Source organism: Cryptotermes secundus, unplaced genomic scaffold (assembly GCF_002891405.2).
Source record: "Cryptotermes secundus unplaced genomic scaffold, Csec_1.0 scaffold105, whole genome shotgun sequence".
Lineage (NCBI taxonomy): Eukaryota > Metazoa > Arthropoda > Insecta > Blattodea > Kalotermitidae > Cryptotermes > Cryptotermes secundus.
This window is the reverse complement of record NW_019725415.1, coordinates 329,755-346,224: the sequence shown is the minus strand read 5'-3', so window position 1 is coordinate 346,224 and position 16,470 is coordinate 329,755.

Here is a 16,470-nt window from a genome sequence, read left to right as displayed (position 1 = left end):
ATGTTTCCTCTCTATTATAGCCTCATGATCGCGGCAGCACGTATCTAAGAATCATTAGTAAAGATCTACCTGACTACATGGTTGCACATCCCAGAAAACAGAAACCTTTTCTACTGTATCATCCTATGTTAATCACATAAGGTTAGAGATGAAGTTGCAGGCGTACAGGTACATAATGCAACGGTTAAATTAGTCTTTCACACGCCTAATTCACTTTTCAGGTTTATAGAAAAGTTTTCACTAATCTCTTTCTAATCCAGCTCGTGATTTTGTCAGAAACCGAAGTGTAAGTGTTCTAAGAGAGTTCAATGTGGGTGATCCTGATATCGACCCTTAAAGGTTAATTCTGCATAAGGTCATTAATTACATTTGTAGGTTATTATTTGAACTGTTCAATGAGAGACAGACTGGACACGGGTCCCATCCATCTTCGGACCCACTGCACTGTGACTGCTAACTTAATATGGGTCTAAGCACGAATCACTAACAGTTCTGACAAAAAACACTAACTTCATTAATAACAACTACTTCGAGTAATCTAGCATATTCATTCGTTCAATCATGGAGCTGAGCCCTTCTTGAGAAGCTGCCATTTATGCAGCTATTCAAGAACTTCCAAACATTTGAAGGAACCCGAAGGTTCTTTACCATGTTCACAAGAGCCCTCCAATGGTCGCTATCCTGAGCTACACCAATCCAATCCATACTATCCCATTTTATTTCTCCAAGATCCATTTTAATATTGTCCAACCACCTACGTCTTAGTCTTCCCAGTGGTCCTTTCCATTTGGCTTTTCCACCAATATCCTATATACGTACATTCCTCTTCTCCCCCATTCGTGCTACATGCTTTGCAATCTAACATATACATTACGATTATCAATTTATAACTCTTCAGGCTGTCTCTCTCTCTGTCTCTCTCAATGGCTCTACAGCACTTGAGGGACTTGGCCGCCTTTTCAGTCGGTGGAACTCCTTGGAAGGGGAATCAGCTCGTCGGAACACAAACACAGAAAAAACACACAGACATAAATGCCTCTAGTGGGATTCGAACCAACGATCCCAGCTTTCGAGCAGGCGAAGACAGTTCATGCCTTAGACCGCGCGGCCACAGTGATCGGCTAGAGCAGTAGTTCTCAAATTTGTGAGACAGCGGCCCGGTAAATTATTTTTTATGAGATGAGGGTCCGGTACGGGGCCGCGGACCGGCGGTTGAGAAACACTGGGCTAGAAGATTGCCTCGTCAATGCATACGGATACTTTCATTAAATGCCTTAGCAATGACACATAGGCGAATCTACACACTGAAGTATTCTATGTCGAACATGCCTGCTCTTGTAGAAAGCTGTATTCTGGGATATAACGCCGTGTATTCAGCTGTCAATAGACGTTTCAACATATCACCTCCATCTTCAGAGTAGAAGAATAAGCCGAACAAGAAACCAGCGTCAGCCACATGCTTTCACGCTGGTTTCTTGCTCCACTTATCCCTCTACTCTGAAGATGGAGACGATATGTTCCTCCGAAACGTCGGTTGACTTTCAACGGAGTACACGGCGTTATATCCTAGAAGATGGTGTTCTTCATAAGCACCGCTGTGTGAACCACAAATTCCATACGCCTACTCTTGTTCAGTTCTCTACATTTCCGGCAATATCGCAATTTTCTTACTTCCGGTAGACTGCACGCCTAATCACATATCCCATATTTACATTATTATCGGTTCGTGCAGAATCACGTTTCGTATGCTTCGACTAACAACCAATGCATCATCATCATGACCTTAATTTTCGTGTAACAATCATATCCAGCTGTACCGTCTGCATGGTCTGTACTCAGAACGGGCCTCTGCCCTTTGCATCATTCTCCACCTTTCAAATCCCTCTGTGTACCCATAGTGTATTGAAAAATTCTTCTAACATATTTAGTTTCTCATATTCTCTCTAAAGTGTGGAACAATTTCGTTCGGTCCTGAACTATTTTATTTAGAATGCTTAACGTAATGTATTTCTTGTCAGATTCTCCTGTAGCACAACATAACACTGAAGTATCTCTATTCTACTGTTCCAGTGCATCTCTTTTGCTATTCACAATCAAACATTCCAGCCCATACAGAGCAAAAATTCGAGTGAAGTATTTCATTACGTGTAAGTTATTTAACTTAAGATTGACAGAGTCTGTTTATGTTTTGGGGACACACGGTAGCGTAGTTGGTTGAGGCACTATGCTACAAGCTGGAAGATCGCGGGTTCGATTTATGATGAGGTCAATGAATTTTTCAATTGACCTAATCCTTCCAGTCGCACTATGGTCCTGGTGTCGACTAAGCCTCTGACAGAAATGAGTACCAGGAATCTTCCTGGGAGGTAAAGGGCTATCGGCGCGTATGGCTGACAACCTCACCGCCATCTGTGATCCGGTTGTCTAGAAAATGTGGGAGCTTCAGTATCTCGCAACCCTATGGGCCTTCACAGCCTGTTACAGGGACAGCTTTACCTTAATATTTCATCAATATCTGTCACCAGTAAAAGGCCTACAGTACAGCTAAATTATCTTTGACGGTCACCGTCAGATAGTGAGGAAGATCTTGGCGTCACCATTGAAAAGTTACTATTTTAAACAGACGATGGGAAACATGATCGCTATACAGGATATCTCGTTGAATACAAAGGGCTTTTTCTCAGTGAGGTTTCTTACGTAATGTGGGTACATGTTCAGTTGACTGTCACTAAACAAACACCAAGAGGTAGAGAGGGGTCAGGTGATATTTTAAATTTGTTAATGAGACTCAAGTTGAGTGGCTGGCGAATATCAAGAGTCACTTCATAAAATTAGCCCTAATATTATCACCCTTCTTTGAGATATCCGCACAATGAGTCTGTGCTCTCTCCTTTAACAGTGAGTGAATAGCCTAATTTAAACAGGGGTTTGGCATAATGATCCCTCATCTATTCAAGTGCTATACACAAAGGACATAAATAAACCGCAACTTGATCCACGTATATTTACAGTGCACCAGAAGCAATCATAATGTCGTTATGTACCAATCTGTCTTATGAGTGAACCAGTGGGACGGGAGGAACATGGGCCCCCTGAACTGTGCACTCTGCTCTTGTTCATCTTCTCTGCTCTTCCCCCTTCTCTCCACACAACGAAAGCCATGATTGCTTGGTCTGTACAGAGACGGCCTACGGACTGCACGTTCAAGGTTCGATTCCTGGCAGAGGTACGAAGTATTCCGTATTCCACAGTATCGAGACCTACTCTGGAGCTCATTTAGCCTCGAATCCAATTAATTTTGTACAGCAAGCATATTTCTGGGGTTAAAGAGGCCACGGAGTGAAGCTGACCACTCACCTTCATCTAGTGCCGATGTCATGGAGCTATATCTCCACTCCCTCATACGTCTTCATGCTATGATGCTTTTTTATTATTATGGCTCTACAGCTTTTGTTGGGCCTTGGCCGCTGGTTCAATTTCTTGATTCTGTACACAGTCGGTAGGTCTCCTTGGGCGAGGGATCAGCCCGTCGCAAGGCCTCTACCTACACATAGAACAACTTAAACACAGAATAAACGTACACAATACAGATATCCATGTCTTGAGTGGGATTCGAAACCACGATCCCAGCGTTCGATCGAGCGAAGACAATTCATGCCTTAGACCGCGCGGCTTCTGTGATCGGTGATTTTGCCTTTATCTTCACAAAATTCATGATTGAATGAATGAACGCATAATGAGGTGTTCGTTTCTGCCCGTTCATTTGACCATTTGACCGCATATTTCATCTGTGAAACTAACGAAGAAATTTAAATTAAAATTGGTGTTGGGGAGGGGGGGGGAGTGGTCTACACCAGAAGTTGTTTAGAGAATTTAATTTTTCTTTGTACGAGACAAGTATTCTGTAACTCCAATTCTACGTAGATCTATGCTCCATAAAATTGAAATTAATTATCAATTTTATTGACTGGTTTACCATACAGGCTTACGCAAAACAGAATTGGTACAGACCTAAAGCCCATTAAGGTATAGGGTCTACAAGTTTATTAAAAATTACTGGCATGGTTTATCCACGGATATGAAACGCAAGATTTATGGAGGGAGATCATTCTGGTTGCTTTATGTAAGTGTTTATATGTGAACAGAGATTTTAACCCAAAGTGAAGAAGGGAAGAAAATATTTTTTGTTACTTCTATGCCCTTTATAAATCAGAAAAACGTCATTCTCAGGTTTTATTTATTCTTGTACATTTTTATCTCAAAAGCTGAACTAGATACGCTGATTAGATACCTTGTAACTACGTATCTACCTGTTCTTCACTAGCTTTACGAATAACAGTCCCTTATTTATGTGCCCTATGTCACGAAACTTAGACCTATTTTCAGCTCCAAAACTTCTGTGCAATATGCGAAAGACGGAGAAAAAGAAGAAGGTTCATTTAAATTTGTAATTAACAGAACTGAACACGAAGACCGCAGACGAATGTGAATTCAGAAACAGCGCTTTTGAAAATATGTGCAGATTTCACTGCAGCGAAGAAACGGCTAACTACATTTTAATTTATTTTTTTAAAGATTTCATTAAATCCCTTGAAAACACCCTCTTTCGGAATACGACGCCGTGTAGCACTCTACCAGACTATACGGAGTTAAGTCTCAGAAAACAGGCGTAGAAACCTCATCTCTCACATAAATTCCTTGAAAGTATAAAATCCGTACATTGGATGAAAGTCACCGGATTTCTTGTCTGAAAGAGACCGGTTAGAACCAATCGATATAGGTGCAATAACCCTGTACAGAATTTTAAGAAAGGAAGCCGGTACTTTGATTTAATTAGCCAATTTTTGAATAACAAAACAAACTGCGATTACAAGTAACAGTCATTTTTCATTTTGGACGTATTATTATGGTGTGATCTTTGTTCGCAGCTCGATATAAGCCACTGTTGCCCTATGCGCCAGGCGCGACTTCTACGCTGGATCCCTCCATACAGTTTCAGCACGCATAAGGCGAAGTTGCATAATCAAACTTGCAACCAAGTCTGTGGCCAGAAGTTATGCCATTGTGCCATACAGAAAATAAATTTTTACACATGATTCACTCATACGTATACTTGAAATCGAAAACACAAACAACATGCTAACACATAAGAAGTTGAAGTATTTCTATCGTGATAACAATGACTCTGAGTCCTACCATTGGAGGAGTTCATTCCCTCTTCCATCTGCTGCAAGATCTAGAACGCCACTTCCTCTACGCGCCTTCAGGTAGCGGTGTTCAATCGCAAGTGAAGAATATTGTGGACCTATTAATTCCATGGGATTATAGACATTCTTGAGAAGCTGGCAGTCGCTAAATTAAAAAAAGAATCCATTTTTATGGAACCCGAAGGTTCATTACCTGTTCACAAGAGCAATTCAATGGGCTAGAGACCACCTCACACCGACCTCCTTGTCTTCTCTTCACAGACTGAATAAATTATAAACTTTTCCCGCTTATAACGCTTTGACACGGACCGCGTAAAGAATATCGTTCCTCATTATTTCGGTTAAATTTTTGCTTGTTAAAATCTGCTGCCTAGCAACGGAAACCGTTTCGTTGTTTGTTTTGAGGTCGTTGCTTAGAAACGGGTCTACACGCTAAAACAGGATGATTAACGACTGAAAAATTGGCAGAAGAACTGTCATGATTTAAGGCAGGGCTTACTATCTCGGAATTTTCCTGGAGCAACTGAGGAAAACCAAGAACACTTCAGTTAAGATAGTCAGGCTCCTGGCCAAGGGTTGAACAGGAATCTTGCTAATACAATGGAATGTTAACTTCTCGATCTGAACGTTCGATCTGATTACAAAGTCTGTTATATAATTTATTAGGTCTGTGTAGGTCAAACATATTGTCCATTAAAAAAGAAAGTAAAACTATTTCTATAATAGTCAGTGGAGGCCCGTAGTGTTGTAAGACATCGGGGCTCCCATATTTTCTCTAGGCAATAGGCTCACAGATGGCGGTAAGGTTGTCAGCCTTACGTGTCGACTGCCCTTTACCTCCAGGAAGATACGTGGTGCTCATATCTGTTAGAGGCTGAGTAAAGCCCCGGGCCATCATGCGGCTGAAAGGATTAGGACAACTGAAATTCCAACGATTTTATCGGGAATCGAACCCGCGACCCTCGGCCCTGTAGCATAATGTCTCAACCAACTATGCTACTTCGTGTCCTCATAGCCCAACACATGCCTACAGATTCTACTACAAGACATAATGAAGGAAAACTGTGGTCGTGAATTCCTCTTTGGTTTATTGTTAATAATCTAACAGGAACGGAATTAGTTTATTATACTATACTTCAATACAAGGTGTCGTAAGTACGTCGTATTCCTTATCCTCTTTAGTGAAGNAAGGATTAGGTCAACTGAAATTCCAACGACTTTATCGGGAATCGAACCCGCGAACCTCCGCCCTGTACCATAATGTCTCAACCAACTATGCTACTTCGTGTCCCCATAGCCCAACACATGCCTACATATTCTACTACAAGACATAATGAAGAAAAACTGTGGTCGTGAATTCCTCTTTAGTTTAATGTTAATAATCTAACAGAAACGGAATTAGTTTATTATACTTCAATACAAGGTGTCGTAATTACATCTTGTTCATTATCCTCTTTAGTGAACCTCTAATCGCTCCCGAGCATTGCACGCTTAGGAGTTCCAAGTCAAGTTGCCACTGGGAACCACGGCGCACTAACAGAAAGGATTTGTAATTAAATTTGTTTCGATGTCCTGAATTTTCAATAGACTTTAATATCACTGAACAATGATGCTATTAACCTTGTCTAAATAGCACACAAAGATGTATTATAAGCCGAAACACCGCTCTCTAAAAATCTTTTAAAAAAGTATCATTTCATGACGCTTTATCTTCAGTCTCCAGAAAATGCAGCATGACACTCAAAGGCCACAAAACCAATTTCACAAGATTGTTGTAACTTCTCATTATAGAAGCTCCATTTCTTGTCTGAATAAACCGTAGCGGGACTAGCAGCTGCACAGTTGGCCTAATTCTCTGGGGTTTTAATATTACAGCGTACTCGTCGGTAGTCTATGTGTGTCGTTTAAAACGTGTCAAACAAAACACATGTTCGTCTCACAAAGTCATCAAAACACAGCGTCGTGGTTTTGCAGCTTACAGGTTATGGCTTGGGCAGCTCTTGGCTTGTCGCCAGTTTCAAAGCCATCAAAGCCTTCTCTGCAACGGCACTCTGGACATGTTATCAGAGGATCTTATCATCCGTCTAGTGCAGAAGCTAAGAACGTGTTAAGCTTTATCTGTCCTGCACCTATGGAACTCTGACTTTCACAACCTGCTACAAAGACAAAAAAGAAAACTCCGTGGCTTTAGTCCACAAGCGAACTATACCGACCGAACGACCGCCGCTTGCCGGAGAAGTTAGTGCCAACTTTAGTGGATAGAATTTGTCGCGTGGTCAGCGCAACGAATCCCCAGGGCCGTTAATCTCGGTTTTCTAGACCACAGCCGCTAGTTTTCCGTTCAAGTGGCTCCTCAATTATCCTCACGAGGCTTGGCGGACCCCGTTTCAGACCCACTACTTCTCAGAAAGCCTGGTAGCGCCGGGAATCGAACCCGGGACCTCTGGATCTGTAACCAGGAACTCTGACCACTAGATCACAGAGGCGATAGCGGCAGAGACAAACATAGCTGTAATTCCCCCCTCACCCTCACACCCTTCACACATTTTCAGCCAGTTTTTCAGCCGTCTTGCTAATTTTGAAAATACAACAATGAAAGGAGAGATACACCTTTCTGTCTTTGCCTTACAACTATTAGAGGGATGCACAGACTACTGGAAGGATTTATGAAGTATGCTGTTGAGATTGGTACACGTACCAAGTGTCATAAAGATTGGTTCAGACATTCAAAAGTTGGTAGGACGGGATTCACAACAACACAGGCAGCATGGAGATCGAATAAGCCTAATTTCTTTTTTCTTTTTTTTAAATAAGGAGAGTAGATTAGAAATAAATGGAGACTTATGAGATCAACTTGCTGTCTGTTCTTGTATAGCCCCTATTCCTCCATGTTCATGAGGCTTTTGAGCTCACCTTACTCTCTGCGTGTCTGTGTATCCCTCACTAATATTTTCATTTTCTAGGCGGTCTGTGCCGTATCAAAGGAAAGTAGGCTATTAGCTCTTCTCAGAATTTCTTCCTTAATAAAACTCATGAATGTTTACGTACCTTAGAGTACCGTAATTAAATATATGTACGCTATAATACTTCGCCTGGAAATTAGTCTCCTCGTTAACACATAATTACAAATGGAAATGAGCCTTCGTTCACTTAAGAAGTTGAGGGCATTTAAAGCAGCCGGATGGCTTGGTGCCATTCTGCCGCATCTTCCAGTGTCTTATCTGAAATCCAAAATATTCAAATAGGTTTACATGCAGCCATGAACTTAACTCGCCTTTTACGAGTAGAGTTATGAGTGTGAAACCTGGTCTTTCTCATTAAAAGAACAATTACTGTGGGTGACATCTGCGGTTCACATGGCTATGGGTACACTTATTAAGATCACGTGTTTCTAGGATGTAACTCCATGCAGTCTGGTATACAGTTAACAAAGTTACGGAAGAATCACTTGCCTACATCTTCAGGAAGAAGGACTCTGAAGGTGGAGGTAGTAAGTTCATCAATAAATTAGTAGGTATAAGTACCTAGCATACTAGACGGCGTCACATACCGTAGTAACCTAATTGTAGTAGACCGAAGTTACTCTGTACGATAACAGGTGCTTATGAGGATATATTGAGCCAAGAGAGACGAAGTAGCAGAAGGAAGGAGTGAATTATGTAATGTGGACCACTTTTTGTCCTAGACCATACTGATACGTGCATGAGTGACTATAGATGGGGTTTGGATCGGTAATGATATTTACTGAACACTTACAGGTCGTAACTACAAGTAACTATAGCACTATAGGTAACTCACATACTCAGCAGTCCGCCACGGCACATACTAAGTCTTCTAAAGCTCAAGCGGTTAGTCGCTGGCTTCCCACCGCGGCGGCCCGGGTTCGATCGCAGGTCTGATCAAGTGGAATTTGTGGTGGACAAATTGGCGCTGGGGCAGGTTTTTTCCGAGTACTTCGGTTTCCCCTGCCAATCTTCATTCCACCAATTACTCCACAATCACCCTCACCTATCATCTGGTGCTGGTACAATAGGCCAGAAGAGGCCGCAGTACAATGGACTTAGTTCCACCCCACTAGCAATAAAAAAAGTCTTGTAACTCTGCTGTATCTTCAGCGGTTGTCACCTGCTAACGGCTTCCAAAGCCGCAGCTCCCTCAGCTTCCGTGTTCACGTCCTTACTGCTCAGCGACTATCTCACAACTAACTAAAATCTAGACCTGTTCTGCTTAAAACACCTCAGTACAGATCGAATATAAAACACCGCTTCCAAAATTTCTTATCGCGCGGACCGCGTAGAGAACACCGATTCCAATTTAGTCCATTGGTGCGTCTTATGAAACTGTTCCCTAGCAACGGACGTTGTTTACAGGGGCATTACCCAGCAATGGATCTACATGCTACCGTATTATTAATGTGGGCAAGCTAATGAAAATGAAATGGATTGAACACGTAGCAGGGACGAGGGCTATGAGAAATGCATAGGTGCTAGAAAACGTTAGTTGGAAAACCTGCAGATGACTACGTGTGTGATCCAGGCGTATGCGGGAGAAAAAGAGCACCCTAAAAATCAGGATGTGAAGATGTGAACTATTTTCAACTCGCTCAGAATATAACCGTCGTGGCGGCAAAGGAGTTCGGGTTCCATAAAAATGTACGCAATTTCTTGATCAGTTTCTTAAGTAAAGGTCCACTCAATGGAGCTAATTAATTGCTCACAGTGAAGGAGAGTCTAGAGACCCTTACTGCTGGAGCAAAGTGACAGTTTCCAACTCGTAAGCCTCCGTCTGCGCTGAAAAGTCTCATAATACTTGAAGCACTGATATTAATCACTGCAACTTCCTGCAAATAATTCGAAACGTGTCGGTCTCTCTCAGTGCAATAATACTCAGAATAACTGTAGAGGACCTCTTAAATACCGGACATTAAATTTTCAGACCTTTTCCGAATTATTGTTTTCATTTTAACCGGAAAGTCATATGAAGCGTGAGATGTTATGTACATTGCTTTTCTGACTCAACCAGACAGCCTCACAAACTTCTAATCGCCACGGGATTTTATTCACAATTAACTCATATCATGAGAGCAGGGTAATTTCTGCAAAAAGAAGATGACACCAATATTAGCCTTATCCCTATCATGGCATTCTTCTCATAATGTCACCTCGCGTCTTTGTCGTTTTGAGCCTAGACGTCATAGATGTACAAAAATATGGAAACACCCAACAAAAAACACATTACCGTGACTAATATGGTGTAGGACAAGCTCTGGCTTGCAGAACTGCTTGCAGTTTCCTTGGAATGGATAAATAGGGGTCCTGTATGATTTGCAAGGGAATCTTGTTCCTTTCTTCCTGCAAAACATTGGCAATTTCTGTTATCGATGATGGAGGTGCATAGCCCGCACGCAGATTGCTCTCCAAAACAGACCACAAAGGTTCAATAATATTGATATCTGGCGATTGTGGGGGTCATGGCAGACGTGACACATCATCTTCGTGCTCAGGAAACCAGTCCTGGTCGATGTGAGATATGTGAACACGGGCATTGTCGTCTTGGTAAATGGCATCACCATTAGGGAACAAAGTTTGCACCATGGGATGGACCTGGTCGCCCAGAATGGTCACATAGTCGTTAGCAGTGACGTGACCTTGCAGGGTAATGATGGGTCCCACAGAATACCACGATATGGCTGCTCAGACCATGATCGAACCCCCGCCATGTTTCACTCTTGGCAGCAAACTATCTGGATCGTAAGCTTGGGATGGCGTTCTCCAGATGTAAACTCGGCTAGAAGTCGGAAACAGTGTGAAGGCGGACTCATCCGACCAAATGACTGTCTTCCATTGCTCCATAGTCCAGGTTTTATGACTTCGGCACCGCACTTCCCTCTTAGTGGCATTCTGATCACTGAAGAGTGGCTTTGGAATTGCAGCTCGTCCAGAAATATCCTGCTTGTGGAGTTCCCTTCGTACTCTTTTGGTGCTGACAGGGTTTGTGGGCGTGACATTCAGTTCAGCAGTCACTTTTGTTGCTGTAGTCTTCTTATTTTTCGTCACAATCCTACGCAATGTCCGTCTGTCTCGATCACTCAACACACATTTCCGTCCACGCTGGTGTTTATCGGATGCGGTTTTCCCAGTCCTGTGTGCGGTCATAATCTTGGATACTGTGCCTCGCGAAACACCAAAAACCTCGGCTACCTTGGTTACGGAAGCACCCACCATATGGGCCCCAACAATTTGCCCGCGTTCGAATTCTGTTAGCTCTGACATGATGCACAAAAACTGCACAGAACATTGTCTCGACAACAAATGGAGCTTGCAACATATTGCGGAAGTTGTACAGGCAGTGGTGTTGGGCAGATACGACAGCATCACCTACAAACGTCGTTAAAATAAATATTTCAATTCAGGCATGCATTTCACGAGGTGTTTCCATATATTTCTCCATCTCTTGTACAAGGTAAAAAGGTAAAGCTCTCCGTGTAACAGGCCGTGAAGGTCCACAGGATTGTGAAACGTCGAGGATCCCACATTTTCTCTAGACAATTGGTTCACAGATGGCGGTATGGTTATCAGCCCTACGCGCCGGCCGCCCTTTAGCCCCCAGGAAGATTCCTGGAACTCATTTATGTTAGAGGCTGAGTCTACCTCTGGGCCATAGTGCGGCTGGAAAGATTAGGTAAATAAAGAAATCCACCTCATCGGGACTCGAACCCGCGACCTTCCGGCTGCAGTCTGCAGCCACCTGCTCACGTTTTTTCTTCGCGCGCGGATTTTTCTGCCCTGAAGATGGAGGCGACAATTTCCTCTGAAAAGTCGGGTTACACAAAATCTACACGGCGTCACTTCCCAGAAGACGGCTTTCTTCATAGTCACCGCTGCGAAAACCTCAAATCTTACAAATAAATAATGACTGAAAAGTCACAGCCTCATCATCACACGTGTTATGACGAATTGGTGGTATTTGGGTGACAGCACAAAAATAAAAATAAACAAATCGAACTGCTCACATAGGTTTTGTTCGATATTTGCTACATGTTTCGGTCCACATATGGTGCCATCTTCATGCAATCTCATCAAATACGTCTCAGGTTATTGAACTGTGCTACACATCACAATCACATGATATATGCAACCGTCACAACATTGCGAGAAATGTCCTAATTTTAATATTTTCCTTTCAGCTATTAGTATATTTAGTTAGCGCTCACTTGCTCAGCCCCTTCCTCTACACGCTCTACACCCACGACGCCCACGACCTCCCCACATCCACAAAACGCTCATAGGAACATCTGCCGACGACACGGCTATCTTCGCTACACGCGATAATCTCACCACAGCAGCAACTAACTTACAGAACCACCTCATACTCATAGAAAAATGGCTAAAAAAATGGAAAATCAAAGTTAATGAAGCAAAATTCATTCAAATAACGTTCACGCATCGAAAAGGCAATTGCCCCCCGACTCAAATGAACGACACTACCATCCAACAAAAAGCTCAAGCAAAGTATCTCGGACTTACCTTTGACAGCAAGCTCAACTGGAAACAACACATCCTCACGAAAAGAAAACAAATGGATCAAAAAAATCAAAGACCTATACTGGCTCACAGGAAAAAAATCACACCTATCCATTGACAAGCTGCTAATTTACAAAGCAGTCATCAAACCAATATGGACATATGGAACCCAACTCTGGGGATGCGCCAGCAAACAAATATAGATCTCATCCAAGGAACTCAATCAAAAATTCTTCGTCTCATCGTAAACGCACCACGGTACGTGTCTAACCACATCATTCACACCGAACTCAAAACTCCATACGTCACAGAAGTCATCAAAGAACACAGCATCAACCACTTCAGCAAATTAGCTAACCACCCAAACCCACTGCTCCAGCCACTTTTACTGCATCACGACCACAGAAGAATTGGACGAAAGTGGCCAGAAGACCTGAAAATCTGAGGATGCGTCGATGGAAGTGACCCACTCAAGCCACTGAAGTGTACAATTCTTAACTAATTGTACACAAGACAGCAAATTGACTAAGAGAATGTAGTATCTGATTGTAAATAAAGGAGATAAAAAAAACTTGTCTTCTTCGGCATTATGTTTTTTTCCTTAGGGTGTACTCTGTATTCCTTCTGTGTGGGCGGACCGAAACACAATGAAGTCTGTCAAGTCAGTGCGTTCCACTTCTCTCACTCACTCACTCACTCACTCACTCATGGAGCTGAGCCCTTCCTGAGAAGCTGCCAATTGTGTACCTACTCAAGAATTTCCCAGCATTTTATGGAACCCGATGGTTCATTACCGTGTTCACTAGAGCCCTCCAGCGGTCCCTATCCTGAGCCAGATCAATCCAGTCCATACCATCCCATCCTATCTCTCTGAGATCCATTTTAATAGTGTCCACCCACCCACGCCTTGGTCTTCCCAACGGTCTCTTTCCTTCCGGCTTTCCCACCAATATCCTGTATGCATATTTCTTCTCCCCCATTCGTGCTACATGCCCACTTCTCATTCTCATACCCTAATTACCTACAATCAATTTTAATGTTATCCTCCAGTCTCCTTTTCGGTCTTCCAACTAGATGTTCTCCAGATTGCACCCTTGCACGTTATATTCCCGGCCTAGCGGAGCCTCACAGATGTGACGTCATCAGGTTGCGTGAGATGACCTGCGCACATCACGCAGCTCTCCGCTGTGTGCGCTTCCTATCCCGAGCGACTGTTCACTCGCTCAGTCCGTGACAGCGGATTCCTTTACGCCCCTATCCGGGTTGCTGACAGGGAGAACAGGCTCCAGGCAAGGACGACAAATTGGAATAGGCCTATGCTTTGCTGACTAACAAGTGCTGGACCGCCGAAAAGAGGAGACAGGCCTGGTTCAGCTTTGGTTACGAAACTTCTAGAACCCCGAGGTTTACGTAACGGGGAACTTTCATATTGCATCCTTCTTGTTGCGACATATGTAGTTGGTAGGTTGGTACCAACATTTCAGAGGAACATAAGCTGACTGCTTCTATCTGGAAGACGCAAGAAGTAAACAGATGTTCCTCTGAAATGTTGGTACTCATCTGTCACAATACGCAGCTTCGTAACCCAAAAACCAGCGATACGTGTATTACTTATCTGTATGATTTGAGGTTTGCACGGCGGTGACTAAGAAAAATGCCGTATTCTCGGATGTGGTGCCGTGCAGACATTGTATTAACTGAGGTTTCGGAGGAACGTATCGTCTCCATCTTAAGGGTATAAGAAATCCGCGAGCGAGGAGGCAGTGTGAGCAGGTGGCTGCAGATTTCTTATACTCTGAATATGGAGGCAATATNTTTCAATCGCTCAGATTAGAGGCTACAGCGTGACAGGGTGGCTGAGTTAAAAGGAATGTCAAGGAAGTGGCTGTGGCCTAATTTGAGATCAGCCTGCCTGCAGGGCCGGTGGTAAACAACCATCAAAATAGCCGGTCTCCGGGTCGTGATTTGATACCGCGACCTTCAGGATATAAAACAGGCGTGCCAATCATCTACTGCGACTCTCGATTAAAAGGCCTTCCGCTCCAAACACTGGCTTGTTACATTTTCAAAAGACAGAATTGTAGCTTCAAGATATTAGCCATGAAAATGTCATTTCCTAACAAAATTGTCTAAAAAATATATAGTAAATTTGTCGTACCAGAACTTTTCCCACAAACATTCACTTAAATGGAGGAATCGGACACTCTTCTCGTGAAGTCGGGTGCTCCACTCGTTGTTAATTCGGAAGCGCCTATCGTGAAAGTAGAACACTTTTCTTGTGCAGTTAGACTTTCCTATCGTGAAATTCGAGAGCTCCTCTCGCGAAGGAGGACGCTCCTCTCGTGAAAATCCGCCATTCCCCTCGTGAAGTCTGACACTCCACTCGTTAATTCGGACTCTTCTATCGTGAAAGTCAGACGTTCCTCTCGAGAAGTCGGACGGCCCATTCGTTATTTCGGACGTTCCTATCGTGAAAGTCGGACGCCCCTACGGTGAAGTCGGACGCCCAGTTCGTTAATTCGGACACTCATCTCGTGATGTCGAACGCTCCACTCTCTAATTCGGACGCCCCTACGGTGAATTCGGACAGGATCAACAAGGCATGCCTTCACTCCACATGGATACTGTACAGCAAACTCGCTGAAGTAGGGTCTTCGTCTATGAATCTCATCTGAGGTTTGAAAACCGAGAACAGTTCTATATTACCTTTAAGAAAACTTCATGTCGACTTTACCTAGTGACCGAGAGAGAGCTACATTAACATCCGAGAAAAGAAATTCATAATATTTCATTATGCTGCCTACTTACTGTTTTTCAGTCGGAAACGGTTCATGCCTGGACAATTAATTCTGTCCCAGGAGAGGGGCAGCGGCGTGAGTGATTAATGGGTTGAAGTTGACTCCGCTGAATTAGAAGACTGAAGGAATTAATTCACACACGGTTAAACTGTATTTAAAACGGAAGTAGACTAGCCGAACCTATTCATTGTCAGTGACATTTCGTGGGGGCTGCCCTCACTTCCCGCTCACTCTGGGTGACACTGTTCAAACGATGCCTACACAAAGCGTTCCAAAAACGGAACCGCGAGACAGCTCGGGACAAAAGGAACCCCCTTTTGCACGAAACCACAGTTGCCTTTTTGTATTTGAGGCTCTTATTACAGACATGACTATCAAAAATAACACATATATTAGTCCTGTCTTCTGAAATGTGACACATACAGCCTGACAGACGTTCACCAATATTTCGGAGGAACCTAATGTTTCCTTCTTCAGGACAGAAGTTATGCGAAGCAAGCAGTGAGGATGAGGCAAGAAGGAAGCTTCTTTCAGCTTGTCTCATCTTGCTTCAGACAGTAGTTTTCATTGCATTCTGTATCTCTTCAAATATCAAGACACGTAGTGCGCATACCCCATCTCGAGTTCCTAAGTGCGGCTACTCCTTGTTAATGCCATATTTCTCACTTTGCAAATTTATAATTTCTCAATAAAATCCGCTTTGGCAATCCGTCCTAATCAGGCCTGTATTATCGTCCTTAGATATCTCACGTAGGACTGTATTGTCAGACTATGTGTGTTTCTATTTTGTTTAGCCGTAAATATTTGCTATAAATAATTAATGACAGAAAATAAAGTCGACCAAATAACCCCATAATTGTTGCTAAAGGGCAATATCAAATCATACTCAAATTAATTATTTCACTTCGATTGTAGAATACTTTTCATAGTTTTACTGGCTAA